Source organism: Electrophorus electricus, chromosome 7, assembly GCF_041902795.1.
Source record: "Electrophorus electricus isolate QZ-2024a chromosome 7, ASM4190279v1, whole genome shotgun sequence".
In the NCBI taxonomy this organism is placed as follows: domain Eukaryota; kingdom Metazoa; phylum Chordata; class Actinopteri; order Gymnotiformes; family Gymnotidae; genus Electrophorus; species Electrophorus electricus.
The window spans coordinates 35,919,570-35,943,197 of record NC_137503.1 but is presented as its reverse complement, the minus strand read 5'-3'; the positions used below and the strand labels follow the sequence as shown (position 1 = coordinate 35,943,197).

General features: G+C 39.1%; 4 non-coding genes across 4 annotated transcripts; all 4 read left to right on the top strand.

Annotated features, from left to right (window-relative positions):
• The first annotated feature begins 4,388 nt into the window (after positions 1-4,388).
• trnac-gca (transfer RNA cysteine (anticodon GCA)) lies at positions 4,389-4,460 on the top strand. The gene has a single exon. It is a non-coding gene; the product is annotated as a tRNA-Cys (tRNA).
• A 1,311-nt stretch (positions 4,461-5,771) lies between these two features.
• Positions 5,772-5,843, top strand: trnac-gca (transfer RNA cysteine (anticodon GCA)). Its single transcript has one exon. It is a non-coding gene; the product is annotated as a tRNA-Cys (tRNA).
• A 1,311-nt stretch (positions 5,844-7,154) lies between these two features.
• Positions 7,155-7,226, top strand: trnac-gca (transfer RNA cysteine (anticodon GCA)). The gene has a single exon. It is a non-coding gene; the product is annotated as a tRNA-Cys (tRNA).
• A 1,306-nt stretch (positions 7,227-8,532) lies between these two features.
• Positions 8,533-8,604, top strand: trnac-gca (transfer RNA cysteine (anticodon GCA)). The gene has a single exon. It is a non-coding gene; the product is annotated as a tRNA-Cys (tRNA).
• The last annotated feature ends 15,024 nt before the right edge of the window (positions 8,605-23,628 follow it).

The following is a 23,628-nucleotide window of genomic DNA, read 5'->3' as shown; positions in this document are numbered from 1 at the left end:
GTCACTACTACATAATTGGTTGCTATTTCATCAAAATCTTCAGAATGCTATTGGTTGCTTGACTTTGGAAAATTTGCTTGACAAAACGTTTGCAATTACAGTGCACCTTAAGGAAAACATGCAATAACTTAGATGTCAAATACAGATATCATCTGCTATTTTAATACGTTTACACAATTGTCACCACTAAATAAGCCCTGGTGTGTTGAAAAAATCAATCCTGAACACAGCTCTTAAAAGAATTATAGCCCAGTGGTCATAAATGCTGTCTGCAGATGAGCAGGTCAATTCTGGGTGCTCAGTTGTAGCAAGAGTGAGATAGCCTGGTCCTCCTTGACATTTCGGTATGCACTATGCAACTTTTACTCACTGATAGTATCAACTCGGAAAAATGTGAATACCTGCCATTGCAGATATCTTGTCACATATTCCATTTTTTAAATTTGATCAAGTTCAGGACTCTGTAAGGGATGATGTGCTCATGGGAGTATAAACGTACAAAGCCCTTAACAGGACGTGAGATCAGTGAAAGATCATTTGAGTCAGGAATAAGATGTTCCAATGCAATCTTTACTTTGATTGGAAATCCAGAGGTCACTACTGCATAATTGGTTGCTATTTCATCAAAATCTTCAGAATGCTATTGGTTGCTTGACTTTGGAAAATTTGCTTGACAAAACTTTTGCAATTACAGTGCACCCTAAGGAAAACATACAATAACTTAGAAGTCAAATATAGATATCTTCTGCTATTTTAATACGTTTACACAATTGTCACCACTGAATAAGGCCTGGTGTGTTGATAAAATCAATCCTGAACACAGGTCTTAAAAGAATTACAGCCCAGTGATCATAAATGCTGTCTGCAGATGAGCAGGTCAATTCTGGGTGCTCACTTGTAGCAAGAGTGAGATAGCCTGGTCCTCCTTGACATTTTGGTATGCACTATGCAACTTTTACTCACTGATAGTATCAACTCGGAAAAATTTTAACACCTGCCATTGCAGATATCTTGTCACATTTTCTTCTCTTTTTCAGATTAAAAGATGTAATGTGCATTCTGTGAAAATATATTTCTTTGGGGTACCCAGCGATTGCTTTCTTGGTATCCTGAGCTTCCTCAGCTTTGAAGTATGTTAATGGAATTTCTTAGTGGTAGTGTATTTGATTTTGGTTCAAGAGGTTTCCAGTTTAACTATTGGTGCTCCCTAGTGTCTGAGGTGAAGTGCTTTTTAAAAAAATATTCTACTGCCATTCAACAAGCAACTTTAATGCATTTACATCACATTCCCAAAAAGACCAGTAACTTCAGAGTCAGTAATCATATTTCCCTTTCTTAATTTGATCAAGTTCAAGACTCAGTAGGGGATGATGTCCACATGACAGTGAATGTGAATACAACTCTTTACAGCATGTTAGCTCAGTGGCAGACAATTTGATTCTGGAATAAAATGTTCAAATTCAATCTTTTCTTTGACTGATGATTCTGAGGTTACTACTGCATAATTGGATGCTATCTCAATGCAATCTTGACAATCCCTTTGGCTGCTTGACATTGGAACATGCACTTGGGCACCCAAGAACTGCATTTTCGGTCAATTGAGTGACCTCAGAGACGGCTTTCAATGGTGGTATAGGTCAGTGGCAGAGCATTTGACTGCAGATCAATAGGTCCCCAGTTCACCTCTGGGTGCCCCCTTGTGGCTGGAATGATTTTTTATTTCTAAAAATATCATGTATTGCCATGCAACTTTAGTGCATTTATATAACATTCAAAAAAATTCCAGTAACTTCAGTGTCAGTAAGCATATTCCATTTTTTAAATTTGATCAAGTTCAGGACTCTGTAAGGGATGATGTGCTCATGGGAGTATAAACGTACAAAGCCCTTAACAGGACGTGAGATCAGTGAAAGATCATTTGAGTCAGGAATAAGATGTTCCAATGCAATCTTTACTTTGATTGGAAATCCAGAGGTCACTACTGCATAATTGGTTGCTATTTCATCAAAATCTTCAGAATGCTATTGGTTGCTTGACTTTGGAAAATTTGCTTGACAAAACTTTTGCAATTACAGTGCACCCTAAGGAAAACATACAATAACTTAGAAGTCAAATATAGATATCTTCTGCTATTTTAATACGTTTACACAATTGACACCACTGAATAAGGCCTGGTGTGTTGATAAAATCAATCCTGAACACAGGTCTTAAAAGAATTACAGCCCAGTGATCATAAATGCTGTCTGCAGATGAGCAGGTCAATTCTGGGTGCTCACTTGTAGCAAGAGTGAGATAGCCTGGTCCTCCTTGACATTTTGGTATGCACTATGCAACTTTTACTCACTGATAGTATCAACTCGGAAAAATTTGAATACCTGCCATTGCAGATATCTTGTCACATTTTCTTCTCTTTTTCAGATTAAAAGATGTAATGTGCATTCTGAGAAAATATATTTCTTTGGGGTACCCAGCGATTGCTTTCTTGGTATCCTGAGCTTCCTCAGCTTTGAAGTATGTTCATGGAATTTCTTAGTGGTAGAGTATTTGATTTTGGTTCAAGAGGTTTCCAGTTTAACTATTGGTGCTCCCTAGTGTCTGAGGTGAAGTGCTTTTTAAAAAAATATTCTACTGCCATCCAACAAGCAACTTTAATGCATTTACATCACATTCCCAAAAAGACCAGTAACTTCAGAGTCAGTAATCATATTTCCCTTTCTTAATTTGATCAAGTTCAAGACTCAGTAGGGGATGATGTCCACATGACAGTGAATGTGAATACAACTCTTTACAGCATGTTAGCTCAGTGGCAGACAATTTGATTCTGGAATAAAATGTTCAAATTCAATCTTTTCGTTGACTGATGATTCTGAGGTTACTACTGCATAATTGGATGTTATCTCAATGCAATCTTGACAATCCCTTTGGCTGCTTGACATTGGAACATGCACTTGGGCACCCAAGTACTGCTTTTGCGGTCAATTGAGTGACCTCAGAGACGGCTTTCAATGGTGGTATAGGTCAGTGGCAGAGCATTTGACTGCAGATCAATAGGTCCCCAGTTCACCTCTGGGTGCCCCCTTGTGGCTGGAATGATTTTTTATTTCTAAAAATATCATGTATTGCCATGCAACTTTAGTGCATTTATATAACATTCAAAAAAATTCCAGTAACTTCAGTGTCAGTAAGCATATTCCATTTTTTAAATTTGATCAAGTTCAGGACTCTGTAAGGGATGATGTGCTCATGGGAGTATAAACGTACAAAGCCCTTAACAGGACGTGAGATCAGTGAAAGATCATTTGAGTCAGGAATAAGATGTTCCAATGCAATCTTTACTTTGATTGGAAATCCAGAGGTCACTACTGCATAATTGGTTGCTATTTCATCAAAATCTTCAGAATGCTATTGGTTGCTTGACTTTGGAAAATTTGCTTGACAAAACTTTTGCAATTACAGTGCACCCTAAGGAAAACATACAATAACTTAGAAGTCAAATATAGATATCTTCTGCTATTTTAATACGTTTACACAATTGTCACCACTGAATAAGGCCTGGTGTGTTGATAAAATCAATCCTGAACACAGGTCTTAAAAGAATTACAGCCCAGTGATCATAAATGCTGTCTGCAGATGAGCAGGTCAATTCTGGGTGCTCACTTGTAGCAAGAGTGAGATAGCCTGGTCCTCCTTGACATTTCGGTATGCACTATGCAACTTTTACTCACTGATAGTATCAACTCGGAAAAATTTGAATACCTGCCATTGCAGATATCTTGTCACATTTTCTTCTCTTTTTCAGATTAAAAGATGTAATGTGCATTCTGAGAAAATATATTTCTTTGGGGTACCCAGCGATTGCTTTCTTGGTATCCTGAGATTCCTCAGCTTTGAAGTATGTTCATGGAATTTCTTAGTGGTAGAGTATTTGATTTTGGTTCAAGAGGTTTCCAGTTTAACTATTGGTGCTCCCTAGTGTCTGAGGTGAAGTGCTTTTTAAAAAAATATTCTACTGCCATCCAACAAGCAACTTTAATGCATTTACATCACATTCCCAAAAAGACCAGTAACTTCAGAGTCAGTAAACATATTTCCCTTTCTTAATTTGATCAAGTTCAAGACTCAGTAGGGGATGATGTCCACATGACAGTGAATGTGAATACAACTCTTTACAGCATGTTAGCTCAGTGGCAGACAATTTGATTCTGGAATAAAATGTTCAAATTCAATCTTTTCTTTGACTGATGATTCTGAGGTTACTACTGCATAATTGCATGCTATCTCAATGCAATCTTGACAATCCCTTTGGCTGCTTGACATTGGAACATGCACTTGGGCACCCAAGTACTGCTTTTGCGGTCAATTGAGTGACCTCAGAGACGGCTTTCAATGGTGGTATAGCTCAGTGGTAGTGCATTTGACTGCAGATCAAGAGGTCCCCAGTTCAACTCTGGGTGCCCCCTTGTGGCTGCAATGATTTCTTATTTCTAAAAATATCATGTATTGCCATGCAACTTTAGTGCATTTATATCACATTCAAAAAAATTCCAGTAACTTCAGTGTCAGTAAGCATATTGCATTTTTTTAAATTTGATCAAGTTCAGGACTCTGTAAGGGATGATGTGCTCATGGGAGTATAAACATACAAAGCCCTTAACAGGACGTGAGATCAGTGAAAGATCATTTGATTCAGGAATAAGATGTTCCCAAGCAATCTTTACTTTGATTGGAAATCCAGAGGTCACTACTGCATAATTGGTTGCTATTTCATCAAAATCTTCAGAATGCTATTGGTTGCTTGACTTTGGAAAATTTGCTTGAGAAAACGTTTGCAATTACAGTGCACCCTAAGGAAAACATGCAATAACTTAGATGTCAAATATAGATATCTTCTGCTATTTTAATACGTTTACACAATTGTCACCACTGAATAAGCCCTGGTGTGTTGAAAAAATCAATCCTGAATACAGCTCTTAAAAGAATTATAGCCCAGTGGTCATAAATGCTGTCTGCAGATGAGCAGGTCAATTCTGGGTGCTCACTTGTAGCAAGAGTGAGATAGCCTGGTCCTCCTTGACATTTCGGTACGGATTATGCAACTTTTACTCACTGATAGTATCAACTCGGAAAAATTTGAATACCTGCCATTGCAGATATCTTGTCACATTTTCTTCTCTTTTTCAGATTAAAAGATGTAATGTGCATTCTGTGAAAATATATTTCTTTGGGGTACCCAGCGATTGCTTTCTTGGTATCCTGAGCTTCCTCAGCTTTGAAGTATGTTCATGGAATTTCTTAATGGTAGAGTATTTGATTTTGTTTCAAGAGGTCTCCAGTTTCACTATTGGTGCTCCCTAGTGTCTGAGGTGAAGTGCTTTTTAAAAAAAATATTCTACTGCCATCCAACACGTAACTTTAATGCATTTACATCACATTCCCAAAAAGACCAGTAACTTCAGAGTCAGTAATCATATTTCCCTTTCTTAATTTGATCAAGATCAAGACTCAGTAGGGGATGATGTCCACATGACAGTGAATGTGAATACAACTCATTACAGCATGTTAGCTCAGTGGCAGATAATTTGATTCTGGAATGAAATGTTCAAATACAATCTTTTCTTTGACTGATGATCCTGAGGTTACTACTGCATAATTGGATGCTATCTCAATGCAATCTTGACAATCCCTTTGGCTGCTTGACATTGGAACATGCACTTGGGCACCCATGTACTGCTTTTGCGGTCAATTGAGTGACCTCAGAAATGCCTTTCAATGGGGGTATAGCTCAGTGGTAGAGCATTTGACTGCAGATCAAGAGGTCCCCAGTTCAACTCTGGGTGCCCCCTTGTGGCTCCAATGATTTCTTATTTCTAAAAATATCATGTATTGCCATGCAACTTTAGTGCATTTATATAACATTCAAAAAAATTCCAGTAACTTCAGTGTCAGTAAGCGTATTGCATTTTTTAAAATTTGATCAAGTTCAGGACTCTGTAAGGGATGATGTGCTCATGGGAGTATAAACGTACAAAGCCCTTAACAGGACGTGAGATCAGTGAAAGATCATTTGATTCAGGAATAAGATGTTCCCAAGCAATCTTTGCTTTGATTGGAAATCCAGAGGTCACTACTGCATAATTGGTTGCTATTTCATCAAAATCTTCAGAATGCTATTGGCTGCTCGACTTTGGAAAATTTGCTAGAGAAAACGTTTGCAATTACAGTGCACCCTAAGGAAAACATGCAATAACTTAGATGTCAAATATAGATATCTTCTGCTATTTTAATACGTTTACACAATTGTCACCACTGAATAAGCCCTGGTGTGTTGAAAAAATCAATCCTGAACACAGCTCTTAAAAGAATTATAGCCCAGTGGTCATAAATGCTGTCTGCAGATGAGCAGGTCAATTCTGGGTGCTCAGTTGTAGCAAAAGTGAGATTGCCTGGTCCTCCTTGACATTTCGGTATGCACTATGCAACTTTTACTCACTGATAGTATCAACTCGGAAAAATGTGAATACCTGCCATTGCAGATATCTTGTCACATTTTCTTCTCTTTTTCAGATTAAAAGATGTAATGTGCATTCTGTGAAAATATATTTCTTTGGGGTACCCAGCGATTGCTTTCTTGGTTATCCTGAGCTTCCTCAGCTTTGAAGTATGTTCATGGAATTTCTTAGTGGTAGAGTATTTGATTTTGGTTCAAGACGTCTCCAGTTTAACAATTGGTGCTCCCTAGTGTCTGAGGTGAAGTACTTTTTAAAAAAATATTCTACTGCCATCCAACACGTAACTTTAATGCATTTACATCACATTCCCAAAAAGACCAATAACTTCAGAGTCAGTAATCATATTTCCCTTTCTTAATTTGATCAAGATCAAGACTCAGTAGGGGATGATGTCCACATGACAGTGAATGTGAATACAACTCATTACAGCATGTTAGCTCAGTGGCAGATAATTTGATTCTGGAATGAAATGTTCAAATACAATCTTTTCTTTGACTGATGATCCTGAGGTTACTACTGCATAATTGGATGCTATCTCAATGCAATCTTGACAATCCCTTTGGCTGCTTGACATTGGAACATGCACTTGGGCACCCAAGTACTGCTTTTACGGTCAATTGAGTGACCTCAGAAATGGCTTTCAATGGGGGTATAGCTCAGTGGTAGAGCATTTGACTGCAGATCAAGAGGTCCCCAGTTCAACTCTGGGTGTCCCCTTGTGGCTCCAATGATTTCTTATTTCTAAAAATATCATGTATTGCCATGCAACTTTAGTGCATTTATATAACATTCAAAAAAATTCCAGTAACTTCAGTGTCAGTAAGCATATTCCATTTTTTAAATTTGATCAAGTTCAGGACTCTGTAAGGGATGATGTGCTCATGGGAGTATAAACGTACAAAGCCCTTAACAGGACGTGAGATCAGTGAAAGATCATTTGAGTCAGGAATAAGATGTTCCAATGCAATCTTTACTTTGATTGGAAATCCAGAGGTCACTACTGCATAATTGGTTGCTATTTCATCAAAATCTTCAGAATGCTATTGGTTGCTTGACTTTGGAAAATTTGCTTGACAAAACTTTTGCAATTACAGTGCACCCTAAGGAAAACATACAATAACTTAGAAGTCAAATATAGATATCTTCTGCTATTTTAATACGTTTACACAATTGTCACCACTGAATAAGGCCTGGTGTGTTGATAAAATCAATCCTGAACACAGGTCTTAAAAGAATTATAGCCCAGTGGTCATAAATGCTGTCTGCAGATGAGCAGGTCAATTCTGGGTGCTCAGTTGTAGCAAGAGTGAGATAGCCTGGTCCTCCTTGACATTTCGGTATGCACTATGCAACTTTTACTCACTGATAGTATCAACTCGGAAAAATGTGAATACCTGCCATTGCAGATATCTTGTCACATTTTCTTCTCTTTTTCAGATTAAACGATGTAATGTGCATTCTGTGAAAATATATTTCTTTGGGGTACCCAGCGATTGCTTTCTTGGTATCCTGAGCTTCCTCAGCTTTGAAGTATGTTCATGGAATTTCTTAGTGGTAGAGTATTTGATTTTGGTTCAAGAGGTCTCCAGTTTAACTTTGGGTGCTTCGTAGTGTCTGAGGTGAGGGCTTTTTAAAAATATATTGTACTGCCATCCAACACGCAACTTTAATGCATTTACATCACATTCCCAAAAAGACCAGTAACTTCAGTCAGTAATCATATTTCCCTTTCTTAATTTGATCAAGTTCAAGACTCAGTAGGGGATGATGTCCACATGACAGTGAATGTGAATACAACTCTTTACAGCATGTTAGCTCAGTGGCAGACAATTTGATTCTGGAATAAAATGTTCAAATTCAATCTTTTCTTTGACTGATGATTCTGAGGTTACTACTGCATAATTGCATGCTATCTCAATGCAATCTTGACAATCCCTTTGGCTGCTTGACATTGGAACATGCACTTGGGCACCCAAGTACTGCTTTTGCGGTCAATTGAGTGACCTCAGAGATGCCTTTCAATGGGGGTATAGCTCAGTGGTAGAGCATTTGACTGCAGATCAAGAGGTCCCCAGTTCAACTCTGGGTGCCCCCTTGTGGCTGCAATGATTTCTTATTTCTAAAAATATCATGTATTGCCATGCAACTTTAGTGCATTTATATAACATTTAAAAAAATTCCAGTAACTTCAGTGTCAGTAAGCATATTCCATTTTTTAAATTTGATCAAGGTCAGGACTCTGTAAGGGATGATGTGCTCATGGGAGTATAAACAAAAACAGCCCTTAACAGGACATGAGATCAGTGAAAGATCATTTGATTCAGGAATAAGATGTTCCAATGCAATCTTTACTTTGATTGGAAATCCAGAGGTCACTACTGCATAATTGGTTGCTATTTCATCAAAATCTTCAGAATCCTATTTTCTGCTTAACATTGGAACATGCGCTTGAAACGATTTTGCAATTACAGTGCAGCCTAACGAAAAAATGCAATAACTTAGAAGTCAGATATAGATATCTTCTGCTATTTTAATACATTTATACAAATGTCACCACTGAATACGCCCTGGTGTGTTGATAAAATCAATCCTGAACACTGCTCTTTTATAGAAGTATAGCTCATTGTTCGTGAATGCTGTCTGCAGATCTGCAGATTCTTATGTCACTTCTTGATGCTCTCTTGCAGCAAGATTGAGACAACCTGTGCCTATTTGATATTTTCATATGCACTATGCAACTTTTACTCACTGATAGTCTCAACTTGGAAAAATTTGAATACCTTCCGTTGTAGATATCTTGTGACATTTTCTTCTTTTTTTCAGACTAATAGGTCTAGTGTGCATTCTGTGAAAATATATTTCTTTCGAGTACCCAGAGATTGCTTTTTTGATAACCTGAGTTTCCTCAGCTTTGAAGTAGGTTGATGGTATATCAAAGTGGTAGAGTATTTGATTTTGGTTCAAGAGATCTCCCATTCAACTATTGGTGGCTGCCATGAGTTCTCATTTTTAAAAATATCATGTATTGCCTTCCAACTTCAGTGCATTTAAATCACATTCGTATATATCTCATAAATATCAGTTATCATATTTCATTTTCTTAATTTGATCAAGTTCAAGACTCTGTAAGGGATGGTCTCCTGCTGAGAGTACATTTGAACACAACTCTTAACAGCATGTTAGCTCTTTGGTAGATCATTTATTTCTGGAATAACATTTTCCAATTCAATCTTTTCTTTGACTGAAAATCCTGAGGTCACTACTCACTATCCCCCACCCCCGGTCTCCACTGTGCCCTGGTTGCCTTGCACCGAATTTCCCGACAGTTTGAGGTTACTGACGCTCAGGACGAGAGGGCAGCACATGGCGTTTTCCTCCCTGCTCCCCCCTTAGATTGGTTACTTTATCACCCTTCAGGATCAGGAGCTATTTTACAATGCGATACGTGCATCCAAGTTTTCCTTCCTTGGACTTTAACAACAGTGTGAGTAGTCAGGAGATCCTGCGCTGGTCCCAGCCACCGTGGTTTGTTCCACCGGCTTCTTCTAAGGTCCTTAATCACCATCCAGTCTCTAGATTTCAGGTCATGGAGTGGTCTGTCTGCTTCTGCAGTACCTGGAACCAGACCTGAAAAAGAGATTCCTGCAGTCTAGCACAACAAGAAAGCATGACATCAGATATGGCTCCTTCCAGCTGGTTAATTGCTCCCATTCCTCCAAATCCTGCATTTGGTGGGCATCTTAACAGAATCTCATATGGGCTAAGACCATGTTTTGTTTTTGGCACCATCCTCATGCTCATGAGCACCAGTGGGAGCGTCTTACTCCATGCCAGGCTCGTCTCCTTACATGTTTTTGCCAATTTGGATTTGAGTGTGCCATTTTCCCTTTCCACTGCTCCACCACTAGCAGGGTGGTAGGCACAATGCTGGCACATGTCTATGCTATAGTATTTGCTTAGCATGTATAATGCCTGAATCATGAATGGGGTACCATTGTCGCTGGAGATTCTGTTGGGAATTCCCCACCTGGGAATAATTTCGGTCAACAAAGCTTTTGCCACCACCTCAACGTCCTGCTTCCTTGTAGGAAACACTTGCACCCATTTAGAAAACACAATACACGCAAATAACAAAGCAGTATTTTTTCCAAAATACCCCTGACACAAGCGTGTGAACGTATAAGTTTTTCCCTCGAACTGAAAGGCAAACTAATACTGGCTATCCCTATGCACTGGAATACTGAAAAATGCGTTAGCTAGGTCCACGATGGTGAACCATTTACTATCGTCTGGTATAGATGAGAGGATTTGTGCGGGTTTGGGACGTTTGTTGCTCTTTGTCTAATTGCTGTATTGACTGCTTAGAGGTCCTGTACAAACCTCAATTCATTACGACCTAGTTTTTTAACAGGGAAAATTCGTGTTCATACAGGTGAATCTGGGCATGGCACTATCACTCCTGCATCCAGGAGGTCTTTGAACACTGGTTTAATGCCTTCTATGGCTTCTGGTTTCAGGGCATACTGACATTGCTTGGGCCTGTAATCTGACTTAGTTGTGATTTTTACTGGTGTTACCCCTTTAATCAACCCTACATCATTCTTCCCTCATGCCCACAACACATTAGGAACCTTTCTTAGGAGGGGGGATTCAGGAAGAGGAATGGAAGCCTGTTCCTGCTTTCCCTTGTGTTTTTCTACCACCTCTACATGTCTTTTAACCTTGAGGGTAAATTGCACCTTTTGTCTTCTTGTTCCCATGCAGCTATTTACCTCCTCTCCCTGCTCATTAATTTCCCATGTACCTTCCTGTTCTGCTCTTACCCAAGGCCCCAAATTTTCCTATTTGAGGCCTCTTGGTTTTGTGATTGACACATGAGGATGTGAAAGTACCATGGCAAAACACTCCTTTTGGTGAGTAGGTGGCCCTTCAGTTAGTATCACTGAGGCTGCACACTTCCCCTTTCCCCAATACACATAATCAAGACAAATTGCCTCTGCTGGGAGCTCCTTGCCAAACCACTCCTTTTCATATTCATGATCAGGCCTCTGGACACAGATGCGGTACAGTGCAGATTTTCTAGTTTCATTACTTCTACACCTTTTTGTTCACTTTGTTTGAGGATATCTGACATAGTCAGTTCTGGTGGGTTCCTGCGCAATCAGCCACTAGTATGAGTACAGTGGTTCAATTTTGTCAGAGTACATCTGTTGCGCTGTTGGCTCGATTACCTTTAGGCCCTTTGGTTTGGACTTGATTATGATGCATAGCTTGTGCATGAAAACTCATCCTATCAGATTTACTGGACACATTGTGGACATAAAGAATGCATGGGTGAAATTTCAACCCCCTTCAGTTTGGCAAGGGAGATGGTGTGAGTAATGTTCTAGGGCAGTGTGTCTAGTGGCCCCTACTGTAGTCAATGTTTTCCCAGATAACGGAATGTCTAATTCCCTAGCCTGAATTACAGATTTAGCAGTGCCTGCATCCACCAGGAATGACATACGTATACCCTGCACTGTTAGGGATAGTTGTGGCAAACACGACTAAGGAGGTGCGGTATACTTCAGATATGAGGGAGAGAGAATGTGGTGTGTGTGTACTGGGAGGGTGCTGTGTGCATGATGTGTGTGTGTGTGCGCTCTTATCTGTAGCTGCGGTTGACCCATCCCCAACTCTGCCCCTTAGTCTGCTTCCTCATTACAGCCCATCTCCTTCCATGTTTTACAGTCTCTTGCGAAGTGCCCTTTCTTTCCACATGTGTAGCATCAGTCATCTGTTTCAATGTTGTCCTGCTCATAGCCCCCTCTTCTTCTTCCTCTTCCACGGCCTTGTCCTCGACCACGGCCTCTGCCTCTTTGTCCTGTGACAGTTTGATACATTGTGCCTCATTCTCTTTCCTTGTTTGTTTTTTCTCTGATACAGTTCTCAGCTGTTTTTCAGAGTGGATGGCATACTACTCGATAGTGCTCATGTGGGCCATTTTCCACCCGACACATAGCTTGCATACCTCTTTTCTGATTTCGTCTTGCAGACCGTTCATGAAGCACGGCTGCAATGGGATCGTCATAAGGTCTGGGTCATCCTGGGTAGGCTGGGGGAGAGACTTTGGAATAGTCTTGCGTCACCATCGCCAGAGTGTCTTGCTTTGGCCTCGGCCTGAGTTGCCTTGGCTCTTGGCTCATTCCCGGTGCTGCAGCTCCTGTCACAGCCCCTCATTCCTCTTCGGCTGGCGGTTGAGCTGGTGGGGCGGGCACTGCAGGGGTCGCTGCTACCGGTGGAGCGCGAGGCATAGGTGGGCAGGAGTTTTCAACCTTGGAAACCTGCACGGACTGAAGCATCTGAAACATGGGGTTAACATCCCCCTCCCTCTTTTTCCTTTCTCTCTCTTCTGCCTCCCCCATCCAATTCTCCCATGCTCCCTAATTGACTGTAATTAGTCTTTTCTTTTCTGCCTCCCTCAAATTATACTGTATACGTCTTAGTTTATTTATCCCCATACAACCTCCCAATGGAAACCCACATTTACTCCATAATGCTATTTGAGCCGTTACGTCTGGTCCATATTTATTCTCATGTCTGTACATAACTGTGACTTCCATTTTCAAGGCTGACACCCTGATGGTGCAGCTGTTTCAGCTTTTGGTGTCTTACTTTTATTGTTACCCATCACTGCATCAATAATAAAATCAAAATCAAAACATCAATAAAATGTGTTATTGGTGTTACAGATTAATAATAATATTACTCTTTTTCTTTTTTTCTACACAATCAGAGGCATCAAACAATCAATTTCATACCAATATTAGAAAGTTATTTACTACTTACTCTACGTCAGTTGGCTTCGGTCATCCGCACAACACTGACACTGTCATCCTCCATACTAAAACAAACTTTCCCAAGTGGCCCTGATCCGCGGCTCGTCGGAGTTAACTCTTTACCACTTGTGTCCATCAATGGGAGGGGACTCCAGTGCCACTGTTTCCTTACAGTCCACTTTTTGGAGTCTACACTTTTTGCCCCAGTGTCATCACACTGCGCCAGGTCCCAGACCCTCGAGGTCCCAGACCTCCCTACAACAGCCACCGTATCTGCCTTACCCTCGGTTCACTCTATGGTTGATTGCAGAAGTCCAGATCCCGCCTCTGGAACTCCTTTTTCCCTTCAAATATGGGGTTTTGGAGATGAGGATATTTATCTTTTTTCCTCAGGGATGTCTCCCTCTCAGTTGCAGGGTACGGAGCTGTGCAATCCTGCCGACTATGCCAAATTGTGGAGGAAAAATCAATAGGACTCAAGCTAGACGTGCTAAAAGTAATTGTTACTCCCTGCTGATGCACCCCTGCCCAGCAAAAGTTAAGTTGAGTGGGATAGAACACAGAGGTCACCCTAGCTACTATTTTACAATTCCATTCAACCTAATAACAAACTGTATAATACAACTCTAGTTTCTAGCCAAATACCTACAATTAAATTATTTATGTCAAATCACATTTTGTATGCACTATAAATATCACACTTAAGAACTAGGGCAGCAGCAACAACCAATTGTAAAATAAATGTTTCAGTTACCACGGTTTTACTAATTCAGGTTCGGTCTAAATACCTGCCTTGATAGCTACTATTTTACAATCTCATTTAACCCAATGAGATGCTGCATAATACAACTCTGGTTTCTGGCTTAATACATACAATTAGAGTGTTTTGTATACATGTAGCTATAAGCATCACACTTCAGATAAGATAAGAACAAGATAATTGACCAGCATGACCAATAACCAAACTGGTGGCCCAATCAGATTGAGTTTTGACCAGTATGCTCATGCTGCTGGATTATACAGGTAAAATATCTTGGTCAAATTGTTTATGCTGCTGGACCTGCTGTCTAGTTGGTCATTGTAGTGTATCAGCTAAACCATCAAACCTGAACCTAAAGGATTTCCTGAGGCTCAGAACTCCCTTGTGTGCTCCTTGTGGAGATGATGATGAAATTCTGCATCATTTTGAGGACTTGCAAAGGCAGGAGATGGTTACATCACACTGAACAGTCTGTCTGGACTTTAAGGTAAAATAACAAGGTTTCAGATTTTAAAAACGTCTTTAGTATAACTTGAAAAAATTTGCTGGTAAACTTTAGCAGTTTTCTCCAACATAAATCAATACCTCTACAAGTGCTTTTATGCAATTCCTTAAAATATAGATGAAATTAAAATAGATTTTATATAGGTTCAGTTTTATATACTTACTGCACACATACATATATATATATATATATATATATATATATATATATATATATATATATATATATATATATATATATGTCTACAAGTGCTTTCACTCAATGCCAAAAAAGAATTAAACATAAAAAAATGACACGTATATAAAACTGAAAAATGAAAAAGGTACTTGTATCCTTATGTTGAACACAGCCAAAACAAATGTATGTCTATACCCACTTATAGCTATTTAGAACAACAAAATATAAACCATTTGATCAATCCTTCTTAGTAAGAGGTAACTTTAAAGTGAATCTTGGTTTTCCTTAGATTTTTTTCCTTTACGGAAAGCCAAACCCAGAAGAATTCTGGATTACAAAGCTTCTTGAAAGTCTTCATCACTTTGTGAGATTGGGGTTTTGATTGTGTTTTCACAGGTACTTGCCCAGGTACTTATTGCTGCAGGAACCTCCTTTAACTTTTCAGGATGTGCTGATATTCAGAACATCAGCACATCCAGAAAGGAGAGGCCCATCTTGTTTTCTAAAAGTAAATGGGCAAAGGCTGCTGAAAAAAAAACAAAGGATGTGGGTAATACTGAAGTACACAGTTCAAATCTTATAACTAATATCAACCCTCAAATCACACATTGAGGGCAGGTGTCTTGCAGGGTGTTCTCTGGTAGTTAACAACCCACATTTGATTTATTTCCATCTGACACAACATGTTACGCATTCACTCCAAGGTAGGAACAAAAAAACTGCCACAATCCCTCAAAAAGTCTAAAATTAAGGATCCACATCCACTTCTTAAGAACCTGTTCATATCGTAATAGTCCAACATTTAATACCCTGTACATATAGGAGGTAGTTTCTCCAATCTCCAAGCTTCACATGTTTTCTATAGCATCTGCAGTCAGCTTGGTTTCAGTATAGTACATAAAAGGCTTGAAGAGTAATGGATGCTGTTCTAAAATATAGAAACAAAATAGCATACAATAACTTATAAACACATAAAAAATAACATTTAGCCAACATTCTAGACACTGTTAAACCAATGCATGAGCACCTGCTGAAATAGTAAATACAAAAAGGAACTGAAAAAATCTTAGAAGACAAAAAAATAAACAAATAAATTAAAATATATATATATATATAATATTAATAAATAAAAAACATATATTTTTTTACATTTATATATTTATAGATACTGTAACATAGTGAGAAGCATAGCAAAAGTTACATGATCTTTGTTTGATTTCTTGCAAAAACACCTCTATTATATGTGCAAAGGCTTTTCCTTGGCATCTACTGAAAATAGAGAAAATGAAAACTAATAATTCCAGTATGGTTGTTATGCTGATGCTGTACACAACACAAGGAAATTCTCAGCTAAGCACAACAAAGTGCAAAGTATACCTATACATCACACAATATATGAACACAGAACACAACACATAAAAATACCTCTGAATGGAGAAATGGTTGCAATAGATGAAATATCATTTAATATAATCATGGATGATGTTCTCCTTGTATGCCAGTATCTTCATGAAGTGGAAACATCCTGTGGTCTGGAGCAGGCTTGAGTTTATCTGTGCACAATTGTAGCTCACTAACAGATGTAGCATTGGATATCTAATTCATGAAGATAATGTTCATACACTAAGAATTTTCTAAAATTCACCTTAAAAATAACTGATCTTAAGTTATATTTTCATTAATAATTTTACAATAAGCATTTAAATATTATATGGAGATGATTTAATCGGGGTACATATTCATCAAGCTTCTCAAAGCTGATCTAGGATTTGTTTATGTCAGTGTTGTAAATAAGACAAAAATATGATCTTAGGTTAGCACTCATACTTTGAGAAGCTTTAAGAATATGGGCCTAGATTTAGTAAAATAAAAATTTAGTTAAGCCTTTTTTAGTTACCTCAACACCACCTATTTTCCAAACACATACTGTTAGCTTTAGTCTTTGAGCAAGTAGTATACAGATAATTTTTGGTTTAATTACATCAATGGTTTATACACTGAAATGTATAATATATACATGTATAATACACTGAAATGTATAATATATACATACAGCCTGCACCGAAAATGACCTGTGAGAGGTTTGTTACTAGCTCACTTATTCATGCTGCACAAAACAGTACCTTTGACAATGGCACATGTATTAACTTATTAAACCTATACAGGTGCCATGAGATGGTCCACAGTCTCCATCTGTAGATATAGACAGTGCAGATTTGGCCTCTTCTAAAAACTGTACATTACATCCACAAGAGCTGCAAAACTGGTGTTTGTTCCAATCTGAAGCAACAGAAACGACAAAACATTGTGATCTGAAAACAGAAGAAAATGGAAATATAATGCTCTGTAAGTGTATGCAACATTTAATACAAGAGTACACTGACCAAACATTCTGGAATGAACATTGACATTGTAATATTTACAGTTTAGAATAGGCGATGTCTTTAGGATGTGCAAATTGTAGGGACATTCTATTTCATGAATTCTATTGTTTTCTTTAAATACCTAAATTGTTATTACTTTTCTATTATTATTTTTTTGCACTGTTAGAATAGTTATGTGTATATCTATGGTAAACTGTGACCTCAGTAACAGGCATGCTACAGCCCTAGCTACAAAATCCAACTAATTTGCTGGTGTCAGATGATCTAATATGGTCAAGATATTTGAAAAGCTGGACTTCCAGGCAACAGATGTACCTTATGCTGTGAAACCAACTGAATAAACTGGTAGACCAGAAAAGGCTATGTTTGGTTCAAGTTTGATGGTTTAGCTGATACACTACAATTTCCAACTAGACAGCGGACCCAGCGGCCTAAACATCTTGACCAAGCTATTCAATCAGTATGATCGAGCAGCAGGGTCATACTGGTCAAATCTCAATCTGATTATACTGGGCAACTAGTTTGGCCATTGGTCATTCTGGTCAACCATCTTGTTCTTATCTTATCTGAAGTGTGATGCTTATAGATACATGCATACAAAACACTCTAATTGTAGGTATTTAGCCAGAAACCAGAGTTGTATTATGCAGCATCTCATTAGGTTGAATGGGATTGTAAAATAGTAGCTAGCTATTTTAGCTAGCTAGCCAAGTATTTAAACAGAGCCTGAATTGGTAAAACTGTGGTAACCGAAAAACATACTTTTCACTTAGTTGTTGCTGCTTCCCGCTGGTCTCATTGAAGACCACCCCCACTTCGTGTCCTCTGAAAACAGCACTTCTGTTGTGTTGTAAATGAATTTGCAGTGTTTCTGAAGTTGCATGCATTTTCTGAATTTCACCGCGTTTCCGAAATGTGGCCCATGTTTTGTCATTTTGATGAATGTGCTTTATGTATTTGCAGCGCGATGTGTCTTCCCAGCCACCATAGTGTGTGTGGACTGTGAATCACAATCCAACTCTGCCAAAATAAAATGTAATTAAAAATGTGGCTGTCTTGGGCCTTATGTAGTATTCTTTAGAAAGGCTCTTCTTTCAGCACTTTGATCAAGTGCTCATACTTAAACACAAATGCATTTCCATAGCAATGACTTCTTGGAAATGTAAGTGAAGTCCAACAGAAATGCATGCTTTATCCAATTTTTTATAAAGAATTGATTTGCGGATGGATGACTACTGTTTTTTCTAGTGTCAGATCATGTTCTCCATTGGTCAATGCAGGAACATGATTGAATATTTTCATGAATGGTTTGCATACATGTGAATACTTTATTTATGTCTGCTGTAATCTACAACACAATTTTAAAGCTACATTTACCAAAGTCTGTACTGTTTTCCCCAATTAATGTGTATATGTAGAACTATCTAACAAATATTTCATAGATATAAAGAAACAGCAAAATCTAGTGGAGCCTACACCTAGGTGATTGGCACAAAAGAAGTTGCATTGTTCTTAAGTCTCATTCTTTCTGGATTTACAGAGGAGTTACAGGTGAACAACCTCCAACAGAGAATATGACATCCATCCTGCTGGAAAGAACAAACACAAATGTGTTTGACATGAGTAGAAGTGACTTGAAATTCTCACAAACTGCTTTTAATTTTATAGAGGGGCATCTAAATAAATGAGAATATCATTGAAAAGTTAATTTATGCCAGTAATTCAATTCAAAAAGTGAAACTCATATATTATATAGATTCATTACATACAGAGCGATCTAATTCAAGCGTTCATTTCTTTTAATGTTGATGATTATGGCCTATAGCCAATGAAAACCCAAAGGTCAGTATCTCAGAAAATTAGATTATTGTGGAAAAGTTCAATATTGTAGACTCATGGTGTCACACTCTAATCAGCTAATCAGCACAAAACACCTGCAAAGGTTTCCTAAGACTTTAAATGGTCCCTCTGGTTCAGTAGGCTACACAATCATGGGGAAGACTGCTGATTGAGAGTTGTCCAGAAGGCAGTCATTGAAACCCTCCACAAGGAGGGTAAGCCACAAAAGGTCATTGCTAAAGAAGCTGGCTGTTCACAGAGTGCTGTATCCAAGCATATAAATGGAAAGTTGAGTGGAAGGAAAAAGTGTGGTAGAAAAAAGTGCACAAGCAACAGGGATAACTGCAGCCTTTAAAGGATTGTCAAGAAAAGGTGATTCAAGAATTTGGGGGAGATTCACAAGGAGTGGACTGCTGCTGGTGTCAGTGCTTCAAGAGCCACTACACACAGATGTATCCAGTACGTGACCTACAACTTTCACATCCCTTGTGTCAAGCCACTCATGACCCAGAGACAATGTCAGAAGTGGGCCAAGGGGAAAAATAACTGGACTGTAGCTCAGTGGTCCAAAGTCCTGTTTTGAGATGAAAGTAAATTTTGCATTTAATTTGGAAATCAAGGTCCCAGAGTCTGGAGGAAGAGTGGAGAGGCACACAATCCAAGCTGCTTGAAGTCTAGTGTGAAGTTTCCACAATCGGTGATGGTTTGGGGAGCCATGTGATCTGCTGGTGTTGGTCCATTGTGTTATATCAAGTCCAAAGTCAGCGCAGCCGTCTACCAGGACATTTTAGAGCACTTCATGCTTCCCTCTGCTGACAAGCTTTACAGAGATTTCATTTTCCAGCAGAACTTGACACCTGCCCACACTGGCAAAAGTACCAATACCTGGTTTAATCACTGTGTTGGATTGGCCAGCAAACTCACCTGACCTACACACCATAGAGAATCTATGGGGTATTGTCAAGAGGAAGATGAGACACCAGACCCAATAATGCAGATGAGCTGAAGGCCACTATCAAAGCAACCTGGGCTTCCATTACACCTGCCACATCAATAGTGCCACAGGCTGATCGCCTCCTTGCCACGCCGCATAGATGCAGTAATTCATGCAAAAGGAGCCCCAACCAAGTATTGAGTTCATATATTGTACATACTTTTCAGAAGGCCAACATTTATGTATTAAAAATATTTTTTTAATTGGTCCAATATAATATTCTAATTTTCTGAGATACCGACTTTTGGGTTTTCATTGGCTGTGTGCCATAATCATCAACATTAAAAGAAATAAACACTTGAAATAGATCACTCTGTGTGTAATTAATCTATATAAGAGTTTCACTTTTTCAATTGAATTACTGACATATATTAACTTTCGATGATATTCTCATTTATGGAGATGCACCTGTCTGTGCATCATTTTCAGACGGTAATACTACAATATGATCTTTGTCTTTTTTCTTTTTCTCTCTTCCCTTAGATGTGTAGTTTTGTTAATGCTACATTGTGGGCTGATTGAGAAGGTGTTGACCTTCACAGTCAAACATTTAATCATACGAAGCTTCGGTGCTGTGTGTGCCTTGTGTTGAGCAAAACTTGGCTGACCACTGGAGGTGTGCACAGGAAGGAGAGTGAGCTGAATTTGATCCCAGTGATGAGTCCCTGTTGGGCCTGCGGGGCTGTCTGTAACCCTGGCCCTCATCTATCACCGTTCTCGGGAGCTCTGCTGCATCTGTGGACTGTGGAAGGCAGATGAGTCAGCACTGTAGTTGAGTTGCATACCCATATGCACATATCTGTTATGTATTTTCAGGTATCTTACAGAGACAGTGTGATGGAAATATGTTTTCATAAAAATCAGCAGTCATTGCATCACATAGCATACAGAAAAAGGAGAGGGATGTTCAGGCATTGCATGCTGCAGTCATTTGTCATAGAGAGAAATGTGAACTAAGGCAGTTTACAATGGCACTTGTACAAAATTGCTACATCATTAGACTGAATGTGTGCATGACTTTGTGCATGGCACCTACTCCCATGGATGGCTTTCATGTGGGCCAGTGCAACACCTAATGATGGCAGATGTTTAATGAAAGTGAAAGTTTGAATTGATGTGACCTGTTGGAGAGGGTTGGTCAGCCAACCTCACATTCCAATGTCATACGAGAAACAGGAGGCCAAACTAACCCACTAGGCTTAGTGCACCTGCATGCTGCAGTCATTTGTCATAGAGAGAAATGTGAACTAAGGCAGTTTACAATGGCACTTGGACAAAACTGCTACATCATTTAAACTTTAGATTGTATGTGTGCATGATATTAATAGCAGCCTTGATTTTCAGTTTCTGCAGAGCTTTAGTATTTGAACAAAAAATGACATTATTTTAATGTTGGCAAATAAAACATTTTACTTTGTGATATTTGTTTTTTACCTATTGTAATGTTTTAGACCAGTTCCCTCTCCAGCCATATTAAGGCAACATTTTGATGAATTGAACACAGACATCAAGCAGAAAAGCAAGGGGTCCAGTGGGAGACTAGAGACTCTTGTTATGGCTCTTGGCAACAGGCTCTTGGAATATGTAACTGATGTGTGTTTGTTTGTATGTAAGCAGATACAGTGTTTCACTGTCCTACTCAATGTGTCTTTTCCCCCCATTGTCCAAAAGCCAAAATAGGATTTTCTAGGGTAAGACTGACAAGATTTGATTAAACAAAGTGAATTAGTTGTCCGATTACTTTATCACTTAGCCATCAAGACCGCTTCTTACTTAAAAAAGAGAAGCCTTTACCTTTCAGAACAGTAGCAATCAGCCGAATGCAGTGGTAACTCTGTGGTTAAGGTACTTGATGAATAATCAGAAGGATGCCAGTTCAAGTCTTACCACTGACAGGATACTGCTGTTGGGCCCCTAAGCAAGACCCTTAAAGCTCAATAGCACTGTAAAACATCTGGAGATTCATTGATGGTAAATGGCCCTGTGGCTTGATTTTGTTTTTATAAAAACACCTTTCTTGACACATTATAGTTTTTGTGACTGTTCACCATCTATTTGACCACATATAGAACTTTGTTTTAAATCAGTTTTTACAGTACTTTTCTATTATTTCATTCTGTGATGGTGGAAGGGAGGGAGGGAGACAAATAAGGAGTTTCTTTTTCTCCATTGTAGCAAAGAGAGCAATGAGAAAAGCAGCCAGCAATGTTGCCTCTTTTGAACAGCTCAAAGAGCTGATTTTGGCAGTATAATTTAAGAACTGTCTTAGGGAAAATGTAAAGGTGTATTTGAATGAACAGAAGGGGTGTAGTTTTTCTGTGGCAGCTATGTTGGCTGATGAATTTGTTCTTACCCCTAAAACTCTGTTTGCTTCCATTTTATCCAACAGCTGTAATACAGCCAGGCTATCAAAGCTTCAGAACACCTTGACTCCTAACGTGACTACCATGAGTCTCTGGGACACGAGTGTTTTTAAGTGTCATGAGCACAGCCAATTGTGCTACTCTAAATTTGCGTACTGTGAATATGGCGAAAAAGGTAAATGCTGTAAGTACCTTGCCTTCATGCTCAACCTTACTTGTTGAGCCAGTTTTCAGACCCTTTATTTTTAATGGTTTTATGTATCTCTCCCAGACAGATGAAAGGATGCAGCCTCTCAAGGGTTTAAGGGATACAGGGGCAGCTGTGTCTCTGGTTTTAGACAAGATCTTACCTTTTTCCACTGATACATAGCACGGTAGTGATGTGTTAGTGCAAGCTGTACTCAGACTCCCATTGCATAAAATGTATTTGAGCACTAGCAAATATACTAAGCCAGTCAAGGTAGCAGTTTGGTTGAAATTGCCAGTTAGTGGCATTTCCTTTATATTGGGAAATGATATCCCTGGTGGTGGTGTGTTCCCTGTGCTGTAATTGATAGAGAACCCTGTTGTTACTGAGTCAGCATCAGAGACCTCCGACCATTTTCCTGTTTGTGTGCTAACCCGTGCTCAGGTACATAGGTTAAGTGATGTGTCTCTCTCATAAGTTTATGGGGAAGCTAACCGATGATCCAGAAGTAGTTATGTCTGTTCATGTGGCCGACGACGTTGTGTGCACTTCAACCACCCCCACGTTACCTGATCTGATGAGTCCGTTTGATTTAGCTGCTACTCAGAGATCTAACGAATCCCTGACCTTACTTTAAATTAGTTGACAGTGAAAACAAAGCCAGGTTATCAGAGCATGCAATTCATTTGAGATGGTGTTTTTAAGGACATGGGGTCAGTCTCACTCCAATGAGGAGTGCAACTCCAAAGCCCAGGTAGTTGTTCCTGTGTTATACTGATCACACATCACATGACCAGCCCCTGTCTGGACACCTAGGCTTCAGAAAAAACACTCAACAAATTCGACATTTCTTTTGGCCATCGATTAGGAGTGATGTTGTACACTGCCATTCATGCCAGTTGGCCTGGAAAACCAAATCAGGTCATTCCATCTGCTCCTCTGTGCCCCATTTCTGCAGTTGGTGAGCCCTTTGGAAAAGGTGGTGGTTGATTGTGTGGGGCTTTCAACAAAGACCTGTTCTGGTAATTATACCTATTGCCTAGAAATGTGTGTTACCAGCAGGTAGCCCAAGGCTATGCCCCTTCAATCCCT